At 31.5% G+C, this 20,457-nt stretch overlaps 1 non-coding gene across 1 annotated transcript; it reads right to left on the bottom strand.

Moving 5' to 3' along the window:
* Nucleotides 1-3,150: 3,150 nt before the first annotated feature.
* On the bottom strand, nt 3,151-3,290 carry LOC118344901. The gene has a single exon (XR_004798632.1). It is a non-coding gene; the product is annotated as a small nucleolar RNA Z247 (small nucleolar RNA).
* Nucleotides 3,291-20,457: the final 17,167 nt, after the last annotated feature.

Consider the following 20,457-nt stretch of genomic DNA (forward strand, 5'->3'; position numbering starts at 1 on the left):
GATATGAAGCCACCCTGTCATTTATATGTTGTGAGGAAAGGTTTGGCTTGCAAGCTGGAGAGATCCAACACAGATTCCAGTGCCAGACACATAACATTAGTTTTTTAAGACACTTAGGGTTAGGCCACTCCTTTTTCTTTTTTCTTTTTTGTCATTTTTTATTTTGGAGAGATGGAAAAGGGGTAAGCAACCACTTCATTCTCTCTCATCATTGCATTATTGCATCATATGAGGTTTGTTTATTATTGAGGGAAAAAGCTGAGTTACTTGTATACTTCATACACCCATTGTAAGTATATAAAGCAGTGTTTGTTTGTTCATGGATTTATCATATAATTTATTCTTCATTTTTTTAAGGCATATATCTGATATGAACGTACTTTAATAAAAAAAAAATGATATTTTAGGAATGAGGAGCAAAGTTTGCTTTCACAAAGCATTTTACTTCATGCATAAACAAGTCTTGGTAGGTAGAAATTAACAAAATCAAGTAACAATAAGATAATGTACTAAATGCGAATTGCGGTTGGTCTTAACAATTAGTTAATCCAATAATTTTTTTTTTTTTAATGTCGGGGAACCTCTCCAAGGCAGGGTCTTTCGGACTCACCCCTGCAGAGTAAACCTTGATCTTGTGCACTGCACCCTCCTCGATGTCGGGAAACCTCTCCAAGGCAGAGTCTTTCGGACCCATCTGTACAGAATAAACCTCGGTCTCGTGCAATGCATTCGCGAAAGTTTTTCTATACAGAATTAGTTAAATCGTTGGCTTTTCACTAAGGGTATGGCCCCAAAGGATTGTTTGCACCCATGAGGTATTGAACATTGAACTTTGAAGGGAGTGATACTCCAAGATTAAGGTCTTCACCACTTAGGCCAACCCCATGAGATTTTCCAATACTACTTAATTATATTCTCTTTGTCCAAAAGAAGAATAAGAAGTAATGTATTCGGTGGCAGAGTCACAGATCCCTCAATGCATGCGCATATGCAAGGCAATTATCATCATTCGGTCTTGGATCTTCTTATTTTCCTGCATTGTTGCCTTGGGATATAAATTAAATTATTAAATTTCTACGAGTTAAGTTTTTTTAAGTAAATGGTAATTTGAAATGATGTTGGAAAAAAATAAAAACAAGGTATCGAAGTAGAAGAACTGTATTTCCTTGAGAGAGTAATTTTAGAATGGAACTAGTATACACTGATTTTTAAAATTATCTAATTTGATTACACAGATGAGATGAGATAAAAGTTTAAAGTTGAATAAAAATTATTAGAATATAATTTTTAATATATTTTTATTTTGAGATTTGAAAAAGTTAAATTATTTATTATATTTTATGTGGGAGTTTAGAAAAGTTGTAATGATTATATAAAATGAGATGAGATAATCTCATATGATCTACCAAACCAAACCAGGCCTTAAGAACTTATACAGACTGATTCATCGCTGAAATTGGAATTTTCGATTTTCCGAGTTCAGTCTGGTTTTCCGATTTACTGTTTACAAATGTGGCACTATATAAATTTAGTATTATAATTTTTTCAATATTAAACTTAATTGTTAGAATTTAGTATTTATTATTAACAATTATTAATTTATTAATGTCAAATTATACTAGTATAGTATAAGTAGTGTTTAACTTATTAGTGAGACAAATAAACTTGAATAATAAAATTAAAATAGTATAATTAATGTCTAATTATACTTATACAAGTAGTGTCTAACTTACGTCAAATATTATATTAATTAGCAATTTAGCATATAATATATATAATATAATATAATATAAAAAAATTAAAAAAATATATATACATCGGTCTGGTTCGGTTTCAACTAGTTTTTAAAATATGAAAACCGGTACGGCACCAATTTAGGACCAGTTGGCGGTATTGATTTAGAACCAGTACTGCATCAAACTGATTACAAACCAGACCAAACCCACCAGTTCGGTCCAGTTCAAACTTTTTTCTGAATTTTTTACACCCTAGATTTAGGAATACCAACATGAGCCAAAAGAGAAAGCCTAGTTTTAACCATGTGCGATGATTTCTTTTAATAGACCAGTTTTGTTCATGGGTGTGAGGACATGCTAGCCAATGTGAAATACCAACGAAATGGAGATTAGTGTTGAGATGACGGTAATCCCCTCCCCGATCAGTTTGAAGCATTTTGATTTGGGACCCAAATTGTCATCCAACAAAAACTTGAAATTTATAGAAGACGTGTTCAACGTCATATTTACCAATTAAAGGGTAGAACTAAGTAAGTTCGCTGAAATCATCACCAAAAGTTACATAAATACCAAAAACCTTCAACATAAGGAATCGGGTCCATTGGAAGACCTAAAATTACATAAATACCAAAAATTAAATCTAGAATATTAGAAGACCTAGATGGCGACAAATAAAATGGCAGCTTATGACTCTTTGCTTGGTGACAGGAGTCACAAATACAAGGCGAGTTGAATGGAGAGAAAAACGTGTTCGATCATACGGATGGAAGGGGGACCAAGTCTCCAATGCCAAAAAAAAGTCTCCAATGCCAAGTGTCAAGCGAGGCTCGTTCCTTAACAAAAGCAGCTTTCAATGGTGAAGAGGAATGGGGTGAAAAAAGGTAGAGACCATCCTTAGTTGACTCGTGGAGGAGGATGTTACCCGTAGCGAGGTCCTTGACACATAAAAAATAAGGATGATATTCAATAGAGACATGATTATCACAAGTAAATTCACTCACATAAATTGTACTTCTGAATTGAGGGAACATGCAAGAGTAGTTTTAAAATAGAGATTTACAAGGAGAGTTGAATTTGGAAAAACCAGTGTGTAGGATCGGCAAACCTGCTCCATTGCCTACTCAAATTTGGGTAGTGGCCGTGTCAGGTACCAAGTTTGCTCGGGACGAGACTGGGTAGACAGAAATGCTTGAAGATTATTGGATTGCTCTGCTTGGTATGCGTGATCGAAGTGATGGTAGCATTTTAAAGAGGTGTGCCCAGGCCGTTGGCACACTTGCCAGGTGGTTCATGATCCAATATTGGAGTTGGAGTACTGACCTCGCCGACGCTCCCTGCCTCGTGAGCGGAAGTATTGCTGAAAAGAATTACGACTTGAGGAGCTAGCCCGTGTTGTCTTGGTGTTCTAAATGGAGCTCATATGTCAGAAGATGGCCTTGTACTTCTTGAAGAGACATGGGATCAATACGAGTGGTAAGAGAAGTGACAAGTGGATCATATTCAAAATCGAGACCCGCAAGAATATAACCGACTAATTCAGTGTCATTTAAGGGTTGACCAATGGCTGAAAGAGTATCACCGAAAGACTTTATTCTTTGGAAAAACTGAGCAATAGAAAGACTTTCATTCTTGGAAGAAGTGACATTGAGCCAGAGGTGCATGATTTTGGCATTTGATTGTATAGAGAAAGATTGCTCCAAGGACTGCCACACTTCACAAGAGGTGTGGAGACCGACCACCTGAGCAAGAACCTCTTCAGAGAAAAAGGAGTAGTGTAGAAAGCAGGAGTTGATCTTGCTGATACCAGTAAGTATATATGTTCGGGATTTGGTATAGGGGCTGAGTTGGAGGTATCAGAAGAAGTGAAAAATAAGAGCAGGTGGTGGCACTTTGGAACCATTAACGAAACCAAGTAGCTGTTGTCCTTTGAGATATGGTAGAAATTGAGCCCGCCAAAGCAAGTAGTTGTCAGGCATGAGCTTGAGTGTAATGAGATGATTTAGGTTGGTGAGGGGAGTGGTAGATGAAAGCTGACTGGTGGTCATGGTTTGGGTACTAGAAGTGATTCAAATGTCTTTTGACAGGTTTATGGGTCAAAATTTCAGGGACATATAGCTTTGCTTTCTTTAACAGACGGTCTCTTAGTTCTTAAAAACCTCCATTAGCCGTGCCATCTTATCTTTAGATATAGAAATTACATTTGAAGGTGATTTCACAATACTTCCGTTCATGAAGTTATAAATAGCAAAGATGAAATATGACTATCTACGATTTTATTTGAGATTATCAGTACTCCTGGTTCTTGATTCATATAATATGGTCTTTTTCTTTTGGAATTGATGATGGCAAGTCCATATCATCATTGTTCTTGCAATCCACCTTCTGGGAATTAAGAAAATGGGGTGAGAGGAGTGGAATTTTCTTCTTAAATACTTCTTTTTCACATCTGAATTTGGTTTAGTCATCTTGCACTAAACATTGTGAAGGAGATGACCTTGCGACCTTGACTTACCTTTTATATTTCGAATTTGTCTACCCTAAGTTACGAAAGGCCTTCTGAATTGTACGTGTGGCATCTTGACCAATCCTCTAGCACAAAGATGGCGGCTCGCTCGCTGTGGAAGAGAAACCCCGCAACATTATTCTTTTAAATCCAATGGCTCAAACCATTTAAAATATTGCTTATACTTCATGAGTTTCTTTTCCTGGCGTGAATAATGGAGCAAAGTGCTTTTAGTCACATCGATGGTGGCTTTTACGTTGTGTCTGAATACAGATAACTATAGAAGAGAGGAGCTTGATTGGAAGCGGAGGTACGAAATAATTCCAGGCATTGCCCGGTGCTTGCTTTAACTTCACGAAGACTCACATAACTGCATCATCCACCGAGGCATAAGTGGGTACACAAGATTGTTGATTTTTGCATGGCCCGTCTCACGGCCCAGATTTTTTTTAAGAAAATAAATAAATTAACTAATAATATTTTAATGATATCTTCTCAAATTTTATAATATTATTATTTTCGTCCCATCTAAATCATTTTCTCATTATGTCCTCGAGGTGCTTGCCCAATAATTGATCGAAATATTAAAAATTTTTATTGGATCTAAATTATATTTAATGGGTTATATTGGATAAATCTACGAACGATAAATTATTGAGGTAAATTATGAATTTTAAGTAGGCTCAATAACTAGATTAAATCTCATTTATATTTATTGAATAAGTTAAGACTCCTTTTAGAATTTAAAGATTGGTCATTAGAAATTTATTTCAATTTAAAATTATCTCTGATTGAAGTTTCCTATACAGTCTCCGTCACTCCCAATCTTACATTAAATGAACTACTAGATTACAATTCTAGAATTCTCTTCACCATAAAATTCCTAAACCCAACCCATATCATTTTATAAATAGTCTCATGCATTGTACGTGCATGTACCTCTTTAAGCCTAGGCTTTTTTAATTTAGCTTTCTTTTTACCTTCAGCATGTCGTAGCCTCATCTCCCCCACCATGAAATATGGCGAGGCCACCATCATCTCTTCCTCCCTCATAATCACAACCATTGTCATCCCTCCACTGCACCATAATCGATTTTGTGTCGAAAATTTTAGCAAGCAACATTACAAGGTAAGTAGATTGATCATAAATTAGGATTAGCTTACGTTAGCTAGTTATATATATTATTATTAAAACTAGTTCTTTGGAAGTCAGTATTTACGTACCACATAAGTCATGATATTTGCAAGCACGTCATTCATCATGTTTCATTCTGCATATTATAGTTATGTATGTATTATGCATCTCATGCATCTCACATTGCATAAGACACGTAACATTTCATAAGATCAATTGTAAGATAAGCTCAGAATAATTAATCAGATGATCATTCAGATACATGATACCAATGCAAATTTATGGGTGGACGTTTAAGTTACTGACCTAAGCGTGGTCTACCATAGTATGCTTGAATACTATTAGTTGCTCCTCTTGTGACTGTGGGATGTGGGGCCAGTACTCAACATTGCACGCAAGATTAAGTATGTGAGCCAGTAAGATAAATATGATAAGTCAGATAATTCAAGAAACATTATATATGGTATAAGCATGCGTATGAATGATCATGATTTTAAATTTTCAAGATGAAATATTTTATGAAAAATCTTATATTAAATATATTTACGTTATGATGGGTTTCTTACCGAATCATTGACTCATTTTAGTTTGTTTTATATTTTTAAACCACCTCATATCAAAATATTTATGAAGGTAGAGCTATAAGATGTGACTTAGTTCAGGGAGGCATGACAGTGGCTTAGATCATGTACACAAATTTTAAGTTATGATTTTTTTATGGCGTGGACTTTGAGAAATTTTAATAAATACTTCATTAATTGCACTCCCTCTTATAATCTGTGTATTTTTTATAAGGAACGATTGTATAGAATCTTTGTATATAGCGCAATTATAAGAAATTATTTTAAAATCAAGTTCAGTAGCAACACACCAACTTCCCAAAATTTTCTAAAAATGACTTAATTCGTAACCATAGGAAGCGGGGTGTTACATAGGGGTGATACCAGCCCCCTACGGGGTGGGGCCACCCCTCCCCAGCCCCCCGCCCCCACATATGCAGGGGTGGGAGATTTTTCCCAGGACCCCGTCCTTGCATGGGCATTCACATATTAATAATTATAGCTATGTACTAATTTAATTTGTATGTAGTATTACTTATGAAATTAATATGAAAACAGAAAACTGCACTAATCTAATTTATAGCCATGCAAGATTAGTGTGCTAAAAATCTGGCCAGCTTGGATGAGGACATGAGGCAATTGAACATTGATGGGATTGCACCTATTATATAATTTTTCAGAGATTAATTAATATCATGGATAAATCTAATATTATATATATATATATATATATATATATATTTCCACCAATTACAAAGCTGCATATACTAGACTATTGGACAAAGAAAATATGGATGTTTCCTTTATTTAAGTAAGGTAGAAAAGTCCACATCCAACAAATTAAAAAATATTAACGAAAAAATGAGAAATAAAAAAACAATATTGAATCTGCTTAGGTTTTTTTTTTTTTTTTTAATATTTTTGGATTCAATGGTCTTTGTCCCTATATGTGAGACATAAGATTAGATAGCAGGAGTTTAAAATTTTTGGACTCTTATCTTCTTCTTTTTTTTTTTTCTTTTTTTTTATAAACATATCTTTTGGGATATTGAGATGTATGCTTAATTATATATAGGCAATATCTATGAAGGATTGCATTAAGGATCAAATAAATGGCATATATACAACGTCCAGAAGGGAAAAAAAGAGATGAATAATATTTTTTCTAATAAGTTTTTGAAACAAGTTAGAAAGTCTCCAATATTCTTTATCCGACCTAAAGTATATATTAGTTAAATCATGTAGAGCAAAAATAAGCTTTTTAATTTCCTTGTTCAGAAACTTTCATAAAATAACATCTAAAATCAAATATTACCTTTATTTTTAATATTTTATTTTTATGCATCATATATGGATAGGGAAGAAATAAAGAAAGATATATAGGAATCATCTCACATAATTCAATATCTAAAACACTTGTCCTAAAGAGCCTTGCTAGGTAAAATAAATTTTATAACCTATAACTTAAGTAAGAAAGTAGTAGTTGTGACACTATTATAAATTCTATATATATATGTATATATTACAAAATCTAAAATATTTTGTTTGCAAATTACTAGTGGGGTTATGAGTTATCGTGTCACCAGTAACTTATATGATATATATTTTAGATTAATTTAAGTTGTATGAAACCTTAAATTAATTTAGGATTTCGGATTGGAGCCCTAAATTAATTTAGGAGTTCCAATCTGAATTAATTAGAGTTTTAGACACAATCAAATCAAATCCAATCCGAAATAATTACAGAAATGAGAAAACAAACACAATTCACATACACGGAGTCACAGACTCATTCAAATTTCAAACCAAACCACATGCACAATCTAAGATCCACTGCACATAATTCACAAAAATCCCATCCTCCATCTCCGATAAACTCCATCCTTCCTCCAATCTCTATTAAAAATATAAATCACAAAAAAATAAAATGGGATAAGGTTTCTTACCTTCGGATCTTCGGTGACGGAGATGCGGAAAAAAGGACCGGATGCGAGTCGTGCAACAGCGACGTTGAAGGGGACGCTGGTCGCTGGGTGCGGCGCCAGGAACTCAGAGAGAGGGAGAGACGAGTTGCAGGCTTGCAACGGTCTGGGTCACTGGGAGGCAGAGACAGAGAGCATTGAGAGTGAGCGAGGGAGGGAATCGGGGAGGGGGGGATTTCGTTATTAACCCAGGCATGAAACGACGTCGTTTCATGCCTGGTTTTAAAAAAAAAAAAAAAAACCTACGCATGAAACGACATTGTTTCATGTGTAGATTTTATATATATATATATATATTATAATATAAATGGGCGGGGCGGGACGGGTGTCACCCCATCCCGCCCCTGCCCCCGGACAGAGCCCCAGATACGGGGTGGTCCGCCCCGCCACACGGGTGCGGGGCGGAAGCGGGTCGATGCGGCGGGGGCGGGGCCCCGCTGCCCACCCCTAGTGTTACATATAGAGACATGCGTGAAGCACTTGAAGTAGTGCATTTATTTGCACAATTTAATGAGTGGTGGAAAAAAGGGATACGAGTTTGCCAATTTTACGTTTGGGTAGCGAAAATATCTCAACACTTTCCAAGTATTCTCGTACAGATGAAAATATTCCACATGCCAAACACAGTAAACCATATTTGTACCAAGGTCTCTCCAAAATCTCTCCACTATAATATTTATCACTATTATATAAATAAAATCATCATTAAAAAAAAATCAATCATTGATGGGACCCACACATTTTCAATTATCTATCCAAAAGTCAATAATTCAATATACTTCATACATCCAAACAACTCAAAATACTCTCAATGGGACTCATAAACCCACTTCAATCTCTACTCATAACTATTCAAAAACATTCTATAATATTTATCACTATTATATATAAATAAAAAATAAAATCACTATAATATTTATTACTATTAAATATAAATAAAAAAATAAAATCACTATAATATTTATCACTATTATATATAAATAAAAAATAAAATCACTATAATATTCATCACTATTATATATAAATAAAATCATAATTAAAAAAAATTAATCATTGATGGGACCCACACATTTTTCAATTATCTTTTCAAAAGTCAACAATTCAACATACTTTATACATCCAAACAACTCAAAAAACTCTCAATGGGACCCACAAACCTACTTCAATCTCTACTCATAACTATTCACAAACATTCTCAAATACTTTTCAAGTATTCTCACTACCCAAACGTAACATGTTTATTCGAATGATTAATAGACAAATGCCGTAATAAAAATAATTAATCATCACATAACCAAATATTATTAACAATTATTACTGAATCCAAAATAAAACCAACAGTAAATAGTTAATTAGATCCATAATATAATAACAGATTATGAATAAATAATCCACAAATTTATTCAATGGATTGACACAGTTTCCACTCATATTAATCAATAAATTTTAATAATCGTCATACGTTTCCCTCTTTTTATTTTTTTTTCTCTTTTCCTCTCTTCACTGGCACTCTGATCAACTCACTTTCACTGATGCTCGCCCATTTCTCACTTTTCACCCTTATTTACACTCTCTTTCTTTTCTCTTCGATACTCTCGTCGTTTCTTTCTTTTCACTTGCCCGTGAGTTATACCTAGACTATAAATTTAAACTGTAAAATCGGACCGGAAAGGTTGGTCTGGTTTTGAACCAGTCTAATCTGGAACCGATTCCTATATTATGAAAACCGGCCGGATCCGGTCCGATTTCGGTTCCATTATTTCTAGAACTGGACCAGACCGAACTGGACCGATTGGAAAAAAATATATATATATAAAAATTAATTTTATATATTATACAAAATATTTTATATATATAAGTTTTATATATAATATATCATATATGAAATAATTTCATATTATAATTTATAAATTATAACATGAAATGTTAATTTTAAATATGAATATTTGTAATTTGTTTGATTATATGTTATTAATATGATTATATATAAGATAATATTATTATAATTTATAAAATAAAAGTTTAATCGTAAAAATCAAAATTTAATTGATCATATGCTTTAAACATAATATATATATATATTAAATTATTAATAACATTTTATTATAAAAAGTAAAACTTTATTATATATTTTTTACATTTTAAAAAAATTGAAAACCAAGACCGGTCATGATTGGAAACCGGTAAAATCGGAGGTACCGATTTAGGAGGGTAACCGGGACGTAATTGATTTCAAAAAATGCAAAACATGTACATATCGGTTCGGTCCTAAATTTTATCCAAAACCGAACCGGATCGAACCGATTACACACTTAGTTATATCACTGACCCTATTTATAGTGCTCGAACTCTTACTATTAAAGTAAGAGTCAACAGTAAGAGTGAAGCAAGCAAAGTTAACCCATGTTACTCTAGTGTCTATTCCAACACCCTAGGCTTAGTTGGAATCTCAGCGCCATTATTTCTATTATTTCCTCAAGACTCCTCTCTTTGCATGCTCCCTTATCCACAACTGCAATTCTTGTGTAGTTAATAATCTTTAGTTTTCGACCATGTTGCTCAGCACTTTTGAGCAAATATGTTTGGCCATTCTGAATAGGTATGCCGAGCAAGTATGCTTGCTCGACCGATATTCTGAGCAAATATGCTCAAACTCTTCTATGCCGGAATGCTTAATCTTGGCATCTTCCAAGTAAGTATGCCGAGCAAATATGCTTCACATTCCCGAAAGTATGCTTGGATTCTTCTGTGCCAAAATGCTTGATCTTTCAGTGATTGGCATCTTTCGAGGAAAGCAAGTTTAGGCAAGTATGCTCAACATCTCCAAGCACTTGTGCCATGCTACTATGCTTGGCTTTTTTCGGCCATTATGCTCGAGGTTTCTGAATATATGTCTATATATATGTTATTAGTTTTAAAATAATATTTAAAATGTAGATCTAGATTTTAATTAAATTGGGTAACAGGCATTTATTAAATTATTTATTAAGCTTAATTAATCTGTGGAAAATTACAGCCCAACTCTTACTAGAAGATCAAACACATATCAATATTAGGAATTTGGACCTCCTAAATTCACCCCTAGGATTCACCCTTTGGTGAAATATGAAGAAAAACAGAGAAATAATAACAACACAAGAATTTACGTGAAAATTCCTAAAAATAGGAAAAAAAATCACCAGACTCAGAGAAAAAAATACACTATGTGAAAAATTATTACAATCACACAATTTTTCTCCTCATCCCAAATGACATCCACAAAACTTCCCCATTAACAAAACTTTAACTCTCACATATTTTCGTTTTACAAGAAAATGCTAATAGAGGAATTTTATTAGAATCACAAGTTATTAAATAAGTTTATAATTTGGTGTACTTTATCTAAAGGTTAAGCCCTCTTATTTATAGGCTATTGGCCTTTGTTCTTCTCTCACTCCTCATCGATGTGGAATTCAGGAAAGGAGCAACCAACAATCAACACCCGCGTGATGGGAACTAAATTAAAGAAATTCTATTCGCAAATCGGTTTGAGTATTAATTTTTATTAAACACTTTTATGGTAAATATTTTAGTTCAGAATAATATTAAATATAATTTTAAACTATACAAATATCATGTACTATTTTTTAAAATATTTTTTTTGAAAAAGATTATAGTCTATTATTAAAAAAAATTAATTTTTTTTTATATAAATCTCATATTTACTTATTTTTTTTTATAAAAAAATGCCACCTTTATATATTTAATGACTACAATTATTATTTTTCTAGTTTATTATTTCACGCAGATGAAAAATAAAAGAATAAAACTATTTTACTTTCTTATTTTGACTGCTTTATTTGACCGTTGGTTAAAAAAGAAAATTATTTTTTATTTTATTTAATAATTAAGAAAATAATTTTTAAGTATATTTTTTTATTTTTTAAAAATATTTAAATGTATTAGGAAAAAAAAACTGAGCGGTACCCAGCGGTAATAGTGGGGCGGCACTCAAAATAAAAATTAGGTACATGGGTCCGGAGTACGTCATTCATAGACATCTATCGGTAAAGGCTGACGTATGCACTTTTGGGGTCTCGGTCTTGGAGCTAATAAGCAGCCGGAGGAAGTAATCCTTCGATATGAACGTATATGCTCAGAATCTACTTGAGTAGATGAGATTTATGATAAATAAAGTCAAAAGAACTACCGGTCAGCCTTGAATTTTTTTCAGTAATTCTAAGTTTAGTTTTTAGTGTCTAAGCTTAGTACATTCTCTTTAAAAAAAAAAAAATAGACTTATTATTAAAAATTATTTTTTATATAAATTTTAGCTTAATTTCGTATAATTATACAAATGAGATAAAAATTAAAAATTAAATAAAATATTATTATAATATTATTTTTATTTAAAAATTTAAAAAAATTGAATTATTATTATATTTTATTTTTAAAAAAATTAAAATAATTATATAAAATGAAATAATTTAAACTTTCTAATCAAACCGGGTTTTAAATTTATTTCCTTTTATTTTAGTATGGTGTGCAGAAGTTAAACAGCTTGGAATTATACAAAAGTACAAATCATTTTTGTAATTTTTGTAATTTTTTATAAATTATTTCAGTCCAATCCACATCATGTTACTTACGTGCAAGCAAAGAAAGACTTTTTCCAGCATAGGAGACAGCTGGATGTGGAAGTTTTCCTAGTCCTACGTTATTAAGTTCAAGAAAATTTGTCACAACAAGATAACTAGGAATCTTTATATACATTATACCCTGACACGACTATGGGAATCAGCATCACTTATATGAATTTAAGGATTCTATTGATTATAAGGTTCCTATATATTGGTGTGTTCTTAGGATGCATCAATCAAATGTGGAATATCATTTATACCGTACCATTCGGAGATCGGGACATAATAAATTCATCCATTATCTGAGTAGTTTAAACGACGATGTCTCGATCATATGTTTTCAACGTTGAATTTGATCCCTTCCTCTCTCATTTTCACTTTTCTTTTAGGCTCCGTTATTGATTTGGTCTCATTTCAGTTTATCTAACTTTAACTTTAATTGCTTGTGTATTTTTTTTTTATTTAATAATTAAGAAAATAATTTTTAATATATTGATGTATTTTTTTATTTTTTAAAACTATTTAAATATGTTCAAAAAATTATGAAAAAAAATAAAAATCTACATTTGTGCTGGGCGGCACGCCTAGTGGTCAAAGCTAGGCGGCAACCTAGCAATACCCAACTTCTAAAGCATTTTATAAACTCAAACTATATTATTACTATTCACAAATTATTTTATAACTATTCACAAATTTTTCATCTCAACATCTAAACAAGACCTTAATCACCATTTGTATTAATATAAAGAGTAATACTACATATAATCGTAGAGTACGCAAGTATCATGCAATCGTTTTGAAAAAAAGTAGGATCTACTATTAAAAAATTAATTTTTTTATGTGAGTCTCGGATTTATTCAATTTTTTTAAAAGTGATTATACAGCGCTTGCACACTCACAACTGTAACTACCATTTCTCTAATATAAAAGTTAGAGGTACATGCAAGAGGACTGCGTGGGGTTATGGTTGAGGCTGAGAGTGCCTCTTTAATGCATAGAGAAGGAGAATATTTATCGGATTTAGTCATAGGAGAATATGAACAAGCTGCTATTACACAATCAACTCAAAGATAATCTGGTGGTGATGACGATCAAGAGAAACAAAGAAGCAAGAGAAATGGATTCAGATGTTCATCTAGTTAATTAGGTATTCCTTTTGTTTAATTTCATTTTTAACCATCATATAATTAATATTTGTTTTTGAGTTTATAGAGATAGTACTCATGATTTTCCATTACTTGCAGCATCTGAAGAGGCCGTAATTCAAATCCAAAGCTGTGAATTTGATCAGGAATGACAAAAATGGATCTGATAATATTATATTGCATGGGAATAATTAAGGAGCAAAGACTGCTTTCACAAAGCATTTTGCTTAAAACATAAACAACTATTGTTAGGTAGAAATCATATATCAAAATCAAGTAAGAATAAGATAACATACTAAAAGCCAACGTCTGCGGTTGGTCTTATCAATTAGCACTCCTCTATATAATATATACTCTGTGTAGTGCGTTAGGCTATTCCAATGCCATCCAATTATATTCTCAGCATGTCCAAAAGAAAAATAAGAAGCAAGGTTTTCGGCGGCATGTGCAAGGCAATTATCATCATTTCGGTCTTGGATCTTCTCACATTGGATATGTTTTGAGTGTCGAGCTGTCTCAAACTAATTATTGATGAGACCCGGCCATTACTTTTTTAACTTACCTACTTCATACATTTAAACACATCTCAATGAATCTATAAAATCCATTCAAACATCTTAAGTTACTATTATTCGCAAATTAACTCAGATTATCTAAGATGACCTGAGCACCCAAACGCATAAACTCATACCATGGGTAATCAGCTTCCAGTACCATTCCTGTTTCCCTGCTGGCAAATTAATATGTTCATAAATAGCATCAAATTAGTAGAGAATTCGATGAATTAATAAGTAGTCTTGGAGTAAAAATGAGCTGATGTTTCTTCCACTTTGTTACAGATATCATTGAAACTACTTAATCGTTGAAAATCAAAGAGAAAGGAGAATAAAGAGAAAGTTAGAGAAATGGTTTGTATATATTGTTGCATGGGTTCAATCTAGATTACTCTGTAAATTTGGTTCTTGCTTGCTTTGATTATTTCATGATATAGTTTTACATATCTTGTGTGAATAGTAATCATTTGCTGAAAGAATAAGAAATTTTCATTTACACGTCGGTGTAAATAACACATCTAATAAAGTGCTTATATTACATAATTTGATTTGGAAGAAAATATGTAAAATTTAAATCTTACAAATTATATTACATAATTTGATCTACACACTGACTTACATCTTGAGGGGGTCCACTTGGAGAAAACCAGAGAAATAATCAACAGCTCCTTGATAGATGGCTTCTGGTGAAGCAAAAGCAGCCCCATCTACAACTCTCATATCCGAGATGCGTTTTCGCCTCTTATTGGCCAAACAAACATGGAAGAATTTAGAGTTACGATCGCCATTCACCTTCCATTTTAACTTAGCCATCTACCCCAATTGAGTATCCTCCCGGCGTCTCCACGAAGACAATTCCTCTGAAGTCAAGATTCTCCCTATTGGCATCTTCATTCCAATTATGTTGTAACTAGCTTTCGAGCCTTTCTACTTGCTCCTCAAGCTGAGCAATATTGGTCGTAGTCCAACCAAAATTCACCTTGTTCCATTCACGGAGAGCAACCCAAACCTGTTTTAATTTACTAGCAAACTTCCACAAACCAATACCTGCAACAGGTGCCATCCAAGCCCATTAAACACAATTAAAAAAATCGGGATGATCAATTCACATTTGCTAAAAACGAAACGAAGAAGGGCCATATGAGAAAGGGTCAACAATTAACTCAATATGCATCGGGCAATGATCCGACGTCGATCTCAGTAAGTATGAACAAACAGCCTGCGAGAAACGGGACAATAAAGTGGCATCAAGAAAACCACGATCAAGGTTAGCCCAGCTTCTGGATAGCCCACGTTGACCATTGCACTAGGTGTATTTGCTACCCTTAGTTTTAATTTCAATCAAACCACCTTGATAAATCCAACTATTAAACTCCTCCATAACAACCCGAGGCCTTTGACGACCCCTCGCCTTGCCGAATCAAAGCGAATAATATTGAAGCCACCTGCAAATAAACAAGGCTCAACCCTCAGATGGTGTGAGCAAATGTGAAAGCCTATTCAAGGCACCAAAGCCTTTTTTTAGGATTATTTTGTTGAAGCACTTGTACATCATCTCAGTGTATTTTGGATGAGCTTTCCTATGAATTGTCCAAATGCAAGAAAATGTATGCTTTGTGGTCATATCCCACAATTATTTTGAAGTTTTGGTGTCATATGATCATTAGATATGAATTATATTTTTTCCTAGGTAACCCTATCACTACCCTATTATTACCCATCTACTACCAAAAAGCATTTCAAGTTTTTTTTTTTTATTTTTTAATCATTTTCTTTTAAATATTTTTTTAACATCCTTAATTACTAAAAAAAAATTAAAAAAATATATATAACTTTACTAATACACACTTCCTTAATCATTAATTAAAAAAAATCAAATACAAAAAGAATAATAAATTGGTAGTAGTAGGGCAGTAACCCTATCATCATCATCATCATCATCATCATCATCTTCTGTGTTTACTATATAAGGTCACTTGAGTGCATGCCCACACCTCTTTGCAAATCTAAGTAGATTTTCAATTTTTAATTCCGTTGAATTGCATCTGAGACAAACCGATACAAGTAGACTGTAGAGTTTCCACCCTTTAAAATTTCTTACTAGTGGGTCCTGTATATGTGTTTGGGGTTGAGTATCTATAACATAAATATTGTGATGTAGACTAAACTAATTCGAGTACCACAAACTCTTTTCAATCCAAAACTACAGAGTACGTATGCAAAAAACACAGCAGTACATAGCATCGCAACATATTTAGGACTAGTTTGGATATCTTATTACTATTTATTATTTTATTATTATTATTTATATATTATTTATTATTATTTAATATTTTATCATTAATTTATCACTACTATTCACAGAATACTTGAGAGTATGTCACTATCCAAACATAATCTCGTTTGGTTGTTAAATTCATCTAAGCTTAACTTAGTTCAATCTAATTTTAAGCTAAATCTAACATTCAAACACTCAAATCTCAAATTACTAAACTCATCTCAATTTAAAACTTCTTTACATGTAGGACACATAACCTTTTTCAATTCAATACTTCTTTATACGTGAGATCCATAATTTTTTTCAACTTCTCATAACTACATCTAAACTCATTTTTGCTGGCCTCATTTGCATTCAAAACTCACTTCAACTCATCTCATATCATCATTACAACTTTTTCAAATTTCCACACAAAATACAATAAACAATTCAATTTTTTCAAATCTCAAAACAATTTTATCAAATTCTCACATAAAATATAATAAATAATTCAACTTTTATTCTACTATTCACAAATCATCTCAATCAATCTCAACTCATCTCTGAATCCAAACGACACTTATCTTTTATGGACCCTATAAAACTCACTCTATCATCTCAACTCACTACTATTTATAAAAAAATGTTGAGTTTAGATATTGAGTTGAGTTGAGTTGAGATGATAAAATATTGTTAAAATATTATTTTTTAATATTATTATTATTTTAAAATTAAAAAAAATTAAATTATTTATTATATTTTATATTAAAATTTGAAAAAATTATAATGATCAGTTAAGATGAATTTATGTATCAAACAAAACCTACCTCAATTCAACTCAGCTCAACATACAAATTCAACATTTACCCCAAACACAAATATTCATTGTTATACATGATTAGCCAGTACTTTACAGTAGTGATTTGGTCATAAATTAATAAGTTGCTCCACGTGCATGGTGCTTATTGGACATGACTCAAACATGGACACATACATTTTGACTGAACTGCCGAGTTCAGCCGAACCACATACATGATTCCAGTGGGTGAAAATAGTTTTTTTTTTAATATGGAAAATGATAGACTAACGAATCTTTCCATTTTTTGTTTTTTAGTATTTTTATAACTTTTTATCTTTTATACTACACATAACTTTTTTACTTTTTTTTTATTAAATATATGATATATGAATGATGAGTAGAAGAACTTAATTAAATTAAAAATAAATAAATATAATATACGAAAGTCAAAATTAAGACATATTCACATAAAAATCAGTCCAACTTTTTACAAAAATTTATACAAGATTTGTCTATTTAAGACTTGTACAAATTATTTCTTGTATAAAAATATTTATCCTATATAGAGCAAATGGGCTAGTTTTTACGTGAGGATTTTGAGTGTACTTGCCCTTTAGAGCACTATTATTGGCTTGGTCAAATGTGTCTTCAAAATTTAGCCAATATCATACTTTTTTACATTTGCCTATTCCGTTTAATTTCAATTCTCACATTGGATTAACCATTTACTCTCTATAAAATAATAAAATATTATTAAATTAATAATTTGTTTATTTAATTTATTTGTATCATATTTTATAATTCTACAAATTGAATATTAATAATAATTATATTCTAATTAAATTAATATTAAAAAAAATCATATTTTCAATAGTCATTTAATACTAATAACCAAAATTGAAATTAAACTTATCTAAATTTCTATATAAATTTCTTATTCACTAACCAAATATCTAATATTCTATCTAAATATTCATTAACCATATTTTCAATGGAGTGAGAAATTATTATTTTAACTTTTGGTGAATCAATTTGGTTATTCAAATTTGGCTAATCACTATAGCAGAAATCTAAATTATTTTAGAGATGTCCAATCCAATGTGGGATCTTTTTAGTACAACTTATCTAAATTTTGGCCAATCTTCAACGTTGCCCCAAGTCAATGCTAGTGCTCTTACTTGCATATACATACAAAAATTAGATATAGTCCAATACCCATGACCCATGACTTGGCGGGCCGAGAGGTGATAGGAAAGAAATCCAAGTTGGCCTAAGAAGGAAGAGATAGATGGCCCTCCCTCGAGCCCAGCATATTAATGAGGGAAATATAGGTCGGAATCATGTCTCCTGTAGGATTGGTCGCATTAAATGCGATGTCGAATGACCAGCATTGAAGTCAAGTCCCTATTGTTGATAGGAATGACCACATTAAATGTGACAACATGCCGTCCAGAACATGGGATAATCATTACAACGAGAGAAGAGTTTGAGATCATTCAGGAGATTTAAAATAAGAATTATGCTACATACAATCACTTTTGCGTACTTTTCACACTTCATCAATGTAATTAGTCAAAGCAGTTATTTTATATTAAAAAAAATGATACAACTAATTACATTAATAGAGTGTACAAAGAATATATAAAAGTGATTGTACATAGAATTTTTGTTAAAATAAATAGGAAAATACTAATAATAAAAGAAGATTAATCACTCTCTAAACTTTGAGCTTTCCCCTTCTTGTTCTCTATGACAAACATGTTTTGACTTTGGTATTAGAGCTGTCACGGACACACACCCGACTGTCACTTCTTACTCCCTTTCAGGCAATCAGAGCAACGTCGAAATTGGTGTTTATAAATACACCTTAACACCCCTAATACAAACTACGGTAAGGCTAAAGTATTCCCCTAATACAAACTATGTACCTTGCACACGTTCCCACTAGAGGTCAAACATATGGCAGCTCCGAGTAATCAGCACCATTTTACGTGCTATCGCTAGGCCCTATTTGGTTATTCAGATGAGATAATATAAAATAGAATGAATATCTCATTTGTTTTTATATATAATATGGAATAAGATGAGATGAAAGTTAAATAAAATATTATTTTTCTTTTGGAATTTAAAAATTTTAAATTATTTATTTTATTTTGTATAAAAATTTAAAAAAATTGTAATGATTAGATTTGATTAAGATTTTTGTGAAAGTGAACAAGGTCGAAAAATTTATGAATAATAATGAAATAATTTGTGAATAGTTTGAATTAAAATTTTTATAGGGTTTTAGAAAATGATGGAAAAAAAGTTATATAAAAAAATAATAAAGTTAAAAAATGTTAGAATATAATTTTTTAATATTATTTTTATTTTGAAATTTGAAAAAGTTAATTTTTTTTTTATTTAAAAGTTTGATAAAATTATAATGATTGAGTAATAATTAGATGAAAATTTGAAAATTTAAAATTTAAAAATATTTATATTTAAATGTTAAAATAAGATAAGTTAGTTTTAAGAATTTGTGAAACAAAAATAAATGCACCAAAGTATAATTGCAATACACCGTACGGCGTACACGTAAAGAAAAGAAAGTATTTTCTTCTCGGATAGTGATAGCCTAACAATCCATTTACAATTTATAGACAATTTTAAATATAATAATATTTTTTATCATATTTAAACATATCAAATAGTTGTATGTTTAAAATAATATTATTTTATTAAATAGTTATATTCAAATTGTTATTCAGTAATAACTTTATCATTTTCCTTTCTTTCCGAGGGCTTATTCCTTCCGAAGAAAGCCTCTCAAAAGAAGCATTCAAAAATCAAAACTGACTTCCAAGTTCCAACCTTCCACGCGCTGTAATAGGTGTATAATACGCGGCTTACGTATTTTCTTTTGGCTGTTTTCAATGAGTTAGCTGTAAATATTTCGTTTTAGGCTTCGTTTGGATCATCAACTTATCTCAACTTATCTCAATTTATCATTATAATTTTTTTAAATTTCAACACAAAATATAATAAATAATTCCATTTTTTTAAATCTCAAAATAATAATAATATTAAAAAATAATATTTAATAATATTTTATCATCTCAACTCAACTCACTTCAACATCCAAACTCAACCTTAGTTTTCGTTTTTGTTTTCATTTTTTTTCCTGG

The sequence above is a fragment of the Juglans regia genome, chromosome 16 (assembly GCF_001411555.2).
Source record: "Juglans regia cultivar Chandler chromosome 16, Walnut 2.0, whole genome shotgun sequence".
NCBI lineage: Eukaryota > Viridiplantae > Streptophyta > Magnoliopsida > Fagales > Juglandaceae > Juglans > Juglans regia.